This window comes from Rutidosis leptorrhynchoides, chromosome 6 (assembly GCF_046630445.1).
Source record: "Rutidosis leptorrhynchoides isolate AG116_Rl617_1_P2 chromosome 6, CSIRO_AGI_Rlap_v1, whole genome shotgun sequence".
In the NCBI taxonomy this organism is placed as follows: Eukaryota; Viridiplantae; Streptophyta; class Magnoliopsida; order Asterales; family Asteraceae; genus Rutidosis; species Rutidosis leptorrhynchoides.
Window position 1 is genome coordinate 327,053,117 of NC_092338.1, and position 8,702 is coordinate 327,061,818.

The window sequence follows — 8,702 nt, forward strand, 5'->3', positions numbered from 1 at the left end:
GCATAAAAATAGAGAAATCTAATTCCAACCCCGATGAACTTTATATGTATCGTCAACCCCCGAAGCCCTTAAGTTGTAACAATGACCCGGGAACCTCTAAACCACCAGGTTTTTCTAAACCGTTGTGGAAAATGACAGCTCGTATTAGGGGAACATCATATATCCCTAGAAACTTGGCAAAACGAACCAAAACTGAAGAAGAAGAAACGAGCGAGTCGGAATAAGATAGTTGTATTCGTGTGGTGTAATATATGTAATATAGTGTGCTTATGCTTTATGATATATGTAAAAATTGCTTGTATTAATAAGTATTTTTTTATGAATCTAACTCTTGTCTATTTTACAGTATAAAAACACAAAATGGATAGACAGCCCAATATTTTAAGAGACCTACCCGGAGACATGATTGATGAAATCTTGTCTAGAGTCGGTCAGAATTCTTCGGCACAACTATTTACGGAGAAATCAGTTTGTAAGACATTCGAAGAACGTTCCAAGAATGTCTTGGTTTATAAGAGACTTTCGTTTGAAAGATGGGGGATATCATATTGGGAAACCCATAAGTTACGATGTGTTTACTTTGACGCATATATTGCGGGGAACCCAAATGCTATTTTACGCAACGGGTTAAGAAATTATTTTGACTCAATGTATCCGAATATAGGACTTCATGATTTAGAAAAAGCGGCTAACATGCAACATAAAGAAGCATGCTATGCTTACAGGTTAGTAATGTTCGCTTCTCACCAAAGTGAGAAAAAGAACATCGGGATACAACTATTAAACAAAACGTTCCCACAAGTGACGGAGTCGGTAATTGGGGTAAGAAATGGGGTTTTTAGGTTATTACGAGACTGTTGGTCATTACGTAACCCTCATCCCTTTGACGACGTTACAATATACTGTCTTATCAACAGCCCAACAACAACAACAACAACAACAACAACAACAACAACAACAACAACAGCAACTACAACAATCATCCCAACAACAATAACAACCGCAACAACAACAACAATCAGAAGCAGCTATGCCAAAGGTGTGAAAAGTATCACTCGGGGTTCTGCACCAAATTTTGCAACAAGTGTAAAAGAAATGGTCATAGCGCGGTGAAGTGTGAGGTCTACGGACCAGGGGTTAACAGAACGAAAGGAACAAATGGTGTCGGAACGAGTAATGGCGGAGCAAGTAGTGTCGGAGCAAGTTATGCCAATGTAGTTTGTTATAAATGTGGAAAACCGGGCCACATTATTAGAAATTGCCCGAAACAGGAGAACACGAATGGACAAGGCGGTGGAAGAGTTTTCAATATTAATGCGGCAGAGGCACAGGAAGACCCGGAGCTTGTTACGGGTACGTTTCTTATTGACAATAAATCTGCTTACGTTTTATTTGATTCAGGTGCGGATAGAAGCTATATGAGTAGAGATTTTTGTGCTAAATTAAGTTGTCCATTGACGACATTGGATAGTAAATTTTTACTCGAATTAGCAAACGGTAAATTAATTTCAGCAGATAATATATGCCGGAATCGAGAAATTAAATTGGGTAGCGAAATATTTAAGATTGATTTGATACCAGTAGAGTTAAGGAGTTTTGATGTAATAGTTGGCATGGACTGGCTGAAGAAGGTGAAAGCAGAGATCGTATGTTATAAAAATGCAATTCGCATTGTACGAGAAGAAGGAGAACCCTTAATGGTGTACGGAGAAAAGGGCAACATGAAGCTACATCTTATTAGTAATTTGAAGGCACAAAAACTAATAAGAAAAGGTTGCTATGCTGTTCTAGCACACACGTCGAGAAAGTACAAACTGAAGAAAAGAGCATCAATGATGTTCCCGTCGCAAAAGAATTTCCCGATGTATTTCCGAAAGAATTACCGGGACTACCTCCACATCGATCTGTTGAATTTCAAATAGATCTTGTACCAGGAGCTGCACCAATAGCTCGTGCTCCTTATAGACTCGCACCCAGCGAGATGAAAGAACTGCAAAGCCAACTGCAAGAACTATTAGAACGTGGTTTCATTCGACCAAGCACATCACCATGGGGAGCTCCTGTTTTGTTTGTTAAGAAGAAGGATGGTACATTTAGGTTGTGTATTGACTACAGAGAGTTGAACAAACTTACCATCAAAAACCGTTATCCACTGCCGAGAATTGACGACTTATTTGATCAACTACAAGGCTCGTCGGTTTATTCGAAGATCGATTTACGTTCTGGATATCATCAAATGCGAGTAAAGGAGGATGATATTCCAAAAACTGCTTTTAGGACGCGTTATGGTCATTACGAGTTTATGGTTATGCCGTTTGGATTGACTAACGCACCAGCTGTGTTCATGGACCTTATGAACCGAGTGTGTGGGCCATATCTTGACAAGTTTGTCATTGTTTTCATCGATGACATACTTATTTACTCAAAGAATGATCAAGAGCACGAAGAACATTTGAGAAAAGTGCTAGAAGTATTGAGGAAAGAAAAACTGTACGCTAAGTTTTCAAATTGTGCATTTTGGTTAGAAGAAGTTCAATTCCTCGGTCACATAGTGAACAAAGAAGGTATCCAGGTGGACCCGGCAAAGATCGAAACCGTTGAAAAGTGGGAAACCCCAAAAACTCCGAAGCATATACGTCAATTTTTAGGATTGGCTGGTTACTACAGAAGATTCATCCAAGATTTCTCCAAAATAGCAAAACCCTTGACTGCATTAACGCATAAAGGGAAGAAATTTGAATGGAAGGATGAACAAGAAAAGGCGTTTCAATTATTGAAGAAAAAGCTAACTACGGCACCTATATTGTCATTGCCTGAAGGGAATGATGATTTTGTGATTTATTGTGACGCATCAAAGCAAGGTCTCAGTTGTGTATTAATGCAACGGACGAAGGTGATTGCTTATGCATCTAGACAATTAAAGATTCACGAGCAAAATTATACGACGCATGATTTGGAATTAGGCGCGGTTTTTTTTGCATTAAAGACTTGGAGGCACTACTTATATGGGGTCAAAAGTATTATATATACCGACCACAAAAGTCTTCAACACATATTTAATCAGAAACAACTGAATATGAGGCAGCGTAGGTGGATTGAATTGTTGAATGATTACGACTTTGAGATTTGTTACCACCCGGGGAAGGCAAATGTGGTAGCCGACGCCTTGAGCAGAAAGGACAGAGAACCCATTCGAGTAAAATCTATGAATATAATGATCCACACTAACTTTACTACTCAAATAAAGGAGGCGCAACAAGGAGTTTTAAAAAGGGAAATTTAAAGGATGAAATACCCAAAGGATCGGAGAAGCATCTTAATATTCGGGAAGACGGAACCCGGTATAGGGCTGAAAGAATTTGGGTACCAAAATTTGGAGATATGAGAGAAATGGTACTTAGAGAAGCTCATAAAACCAGATACTCAATACATCCTAGAACGGGGAAGATGTACAAGGATCTCAAGAAACATTTTTGGTGGTCGGGTATGAAAGCTGATATTGCTAAATATGTAGGAGAATGTTTGATGTGTTCTAAGGTCAAAGCTGAGCATCAGAAACCATCAGGTCTACTTCAACAACCCGAAATCCCGGAATGGAAATGGGAAAATATTACCATAGATTTCATCACTAAATTGCCAAGGACTGCAAGTGGTTTTGATACTATTTGGGTAATAGTTTATCGTCTCACTAAGTCAGCACACTTCCTGCCAATAAGAGAAGATGACAAGATGGAGAAGTTAGCACGACTGTATTTGAAGGAAGTCATCTCCAGACATGGAATACCAATCTCTATTATCTCTGATAGGGATGGCAGATTTATTTCAAGATTCTGGCAGACATTACAGCAAGCATTAGGAACTCGTCTAGACATGAGTATTGCCTATCATCCACAAACTGATGGACAGAGCGAAAGGACGATACAAACGCTTGAAGACATGCTACGAGCATGTGTTATTGATTTCGGAAACAGTTGGGATCGACATCTACCGTTAGCAGAATTTTCGTACAACAACAGCTACCATTCAAGCATTGAGATGGCGCCGTTTGAAGCACTTTATGGTAGAAAGTGCAGGTCTCCGATTTGTAGGAGTGAAGTGGGGGATAGACAGATTACGGGTCCGAAGATAATACAAGAAACTACCGAGAAAATCATCCAAATTCAACAAAGATTGAAAACCGCCCAGAGTCGACAAAAGAGCTACGCGGACAGTAAAAGAAAAAGATATAGAGTTTGAAATTGGAGAAATGGTCATGCTTAAGGTTTCACCTTGGAAAGGCGTTGTTCGATTTGGTAAACGGGGGAAACTAAATCCAAGGTACATTGGACCATTCAAGATTATAGATCGTGTCGGACCAGTAGCTTACCAACTGGAGCTACCTCAACAACTCGCGGCTGTACATAACACTTTCCACGTCTCAAATTTGAAGAAATGTTTTGCTAAAGAAGATCTCACTATTCCATTGGACGAAATCCAAATCAATGAAAAACTTCAATTCATTGAAGAACCCGTCGAAATAATGGATCGTGAGGTTAAGAGACTTAAACAAAACAAGATACCGATTGTTATGGTTCATTGGAATGCTCGTAGAGGACCCGAGTTCACCTGGGAGCGTGAAGATCAGATGAAGAAGAAATACCCGCATTTATTTCCAGAAGATACGTCAACACCTCCAACTGCTTAAAATTTCGGGACGAAATTTATTTAACGGGTAGGTACTATAGTGACCCGAACTTTTCCATGTTTATATATATATTAAATGAAATTGTTATTTACATGATTAAGTGTTTCCAACATGTTAAGCAATCAAACTTGTTAAGACTTGATTAATTGAAATAGGTTTCATATAGACAATTGACCACCCAAGTTGACCGGTGATTCACGAACGTTAAAACTTGTAAAAACTATACGATGACATATATATGATTATATATATATAGTTAACATGATTTTATTATAAGTATGTATCTCATTAGGTATTTTAACAATGAGTCATATACATAAAAATGAGACTATTAATTTAAGAAACTCGAAAACGATATATATAACGATTATCGTTATAACAACGTCTTACTAGGTACATATGAATCATATTAAGATATTGATACACTTGGTTAATTATGTTAAATGATAAGTAAATATATTATTAAGTGTATTAACAATGAAATACATATGTAAAAATAAGACTACTAACTTAATGATTTCGAAACGAGACATATATGTAACGATTATCGTTGTAACGACATTTAACTGTATATATATCATACTAAGATATATTATATATCATAATATCATGATAATATAACAATTTAACATCTCATTTGTTATAATAAACAATGGGTTAACAACATTCAACAAGATCGTTAACCTAAAGGTTTCAAAACAACATTTACATGTAACGACTAACGATGACTTAACGACTCAGTTAAAATGTATATACATGTAGTGTTTTAATATGTATTCATACACTTTTGAAAGACTTCAAGACACTTATCAAAATACTTATACTTAACAAAAATGCTTACAATTACATCCTCGTTCAGTTTCATCAACAATTCTACTCGTATGCACCCGTATTCGTACTCGTACAATACACAGCTTTTAGATGTATGTACTATTGGTATATATACTCCAATGATCAGCTCTTAGTAGCCCATGTGAGTCACCTAACACATGTGGGAACCATCATTTGGCAACTAGCATGAAATATCTCATAAAATTACAAAAATATGAGTAATCATTCATGACTTATTTACATGAAAACAAAATTACATATCCTTTATATCTAATCCATACACCAACGACCAAAAACACCTACAAACACTTTCATTCTTCAATTTTCTTCATCTAATTGATATCTCTCAAGTTCTATCTTCAAGTTCTAAGTGTTCTTCATAAATTCCAAAAGTTCTAGTTTCATAAAATAAAGAATACTTCCAAGATTGCAAGTTTACTTCCAAGTTTTCTAAATCCATTCCAAGTAATCATTCAAGATCAAGAAACCTTTGTTACTTACAGTAGGTTATCTTTCTAATACAAGGTAATAATCATATTCAAACTTTAATTCAATTTCTATAACTATAACAATCTTATTTCGAATGGAAATCTTACTTGAAATTGTTTTCGTGTCATGATTCTGCTTCAAGAACTTTCAAGCCATCCAAGGATCCTTTGAAGCTAGATCTATTTTTCTCATTTCAAGTAGGTTTATCCAAGGAACTTGAGGTAGTAATGATGTTCATAACATCATTCTATTCATACATATAAAGCTATCTTATTCGAAGGTTTAAACTTGTAATCACTAGAACATAGTTTAGTTAATTCTAAACTTGTTCGCAAATAAAAGTTAATCCTTCTAACTTGACTTTTAAAATCAACTAAACACATGTTCTATATCTATATGATATGCTAACTTAATGATTTAAAACCTGGAAACACGAAAAACACCGTAAAACCGGATTTATGCCGTCGTAGTAACACCGCGGGCTGTTTTGGGTTAATTAATTAAAAACGATGATAAACTTTGATTTAAAAGTTGTTATTCTGGGAAAATGATTTTTATTATGAACATGAAACTATATCCAAAAATTATGGTTAAACTCAAAGTGGAAGTATGTTTTCTAAAATGGTCATCTAGACGTCGTTCTTTCGACTGAAATGACTACCTTTACAAAAACGACTTGTAACTTATTTTTCCGACTATAAACCTATACTTTTTCTGTTTTGATTCATAAAATAGAGTTCAATATGAAACCATAGCAATTTGATTCACTCAAAACGGATTTAAAATGAAGAAGTTATGGGTAAAACAAGATTGGATAATTTTTCTCATTTTAGCTACGTGAAAATTGGTAACAAATCTATTCCAACCATAACGTAATCAACTTGTATTGTATATTATGTAATCTTGAGATACCATAGACACGTATACAATGTTTCGACCTATCATGTCGACACATCTATATATATTTCGGAACAACCATAGACACTCTATATGTGAATGTTGGAGTTAGCTATACAGGGTTGAGGTTGATTCCAAAATATATATAGTTTGAGTTATGATCAATACTGAGATACATATACACTGGGTCGTGGATTGATTCAAGATAATATTTATCGATTTATTTCTGTACATCTAACTGTGGACAACTAGTTGTAGGTTACTAACGAGGACAGCTGACTTAATAAACTTAAAACATCAAAATATATTAAAAGTGTTGTAAATATATTTTGAACATACTTTGATATATATGTATATATTGTTATAGGTTCGTGAATCAACCAGTGGCCAAGTCTTACTTCCCGACGAAGTAAAAATCTGTGAAAGTGAGTTATAGTCCCACTTTTAAAATCTAATATTTTTGGGATGAGAATACATGCAGGTTTTATAAATGATTTACAAAATAGACACAAGTACGTGAAACTACATTCTATGGTTGAATTATCGAAATCGAATATGCCCCTTTTTATTAAGTCTGGTAATCTAAGAATTAGGGAACAGACACCCTAATTGACGCGAATCCTAAAGATAGATCTATTGGGCCTAACAAACCCCATCCAAAGTACCGGATGCTTTAGTACTTCGAAATTTATATCATATCCGAAGGGTGTCCCGGAATGATGGGGATATTCTTATATATATGCATCTTGTTAATGTCGGTTACCAGGTATTCACCATATGAATGATTTTTATCTCTATGTATGGGATGTGTATTGAAATATGAAATCTTGTGGTCTATTGTTACGATTTGATATATATAGGTTAAACCTATAACTCACCAACATTTTTGTTGACGTTTAAAGCATGTTTATTCTCAGGTGAATACTAAGAGCTTCCGCTGTTGCATACTAAAATAAGGACAAGATTTGGAGTCCATGTTTGTATGATATTGTGTAAAAACTGCATTCAAGAAACTGATTTCGATGTAACATATTTGTATTGTAAACCATTATGTAATGGTCGTGTGTAAACAGGATATTTTAGATTATCATTATTTGATAATCTACGTAAAGCTTTTTAAACCTTTATTTATGAAATAAAGGTTATGGTTTGTTTTAAAAATGAATGCAGTCTTTGAAAAACGTCTCATATAGAGGTCAAAACCTCGCAACGAAATCAATTAATATGGAACGTTTTTAATCAATAAGAACGGGACATTTCAACGCTAGCTTTACTTTGTGGTATAGTACACAATTTACTCCGTCTTACAAAAGGCTATACACTCACTTAAAGCATCACAGTCTTTCTTTGGCGCTACTTATCACCCTCGCCAGTATCGGTGTAGTTCAACGACGATGCCTTTGAAGTTTCCAACGGCGAATAGATAAGAGTAGTCTTATAAGTATAAGTATTATATTGAAATTAAAATCTTAAAAGTAATATTCATTTTACACTCCTATATATATAGGAGTGTAAGGGTGGGAGAGAACCCATAAAACTCACAGAACTTACAAATTAACCTTCAATCTACACAGATTCACTTAATCTGCATACATAATAAAAAAAAGGAATTTTTTTTTTCAATCTGCTCACATACTGAAAAAAATTAATTCTAAAAAAAAAAATTCGGGGAAATTTTTTTTCAGGACAGAAAATATTTTTCGAAAATTAAAAAAAATCAAAATTTCTTTTTCTAAATTCCACATCAGTGCACACTGACTGTCACGTTAGCGCAGACTGACACGTATCAGTGAGCCACGTG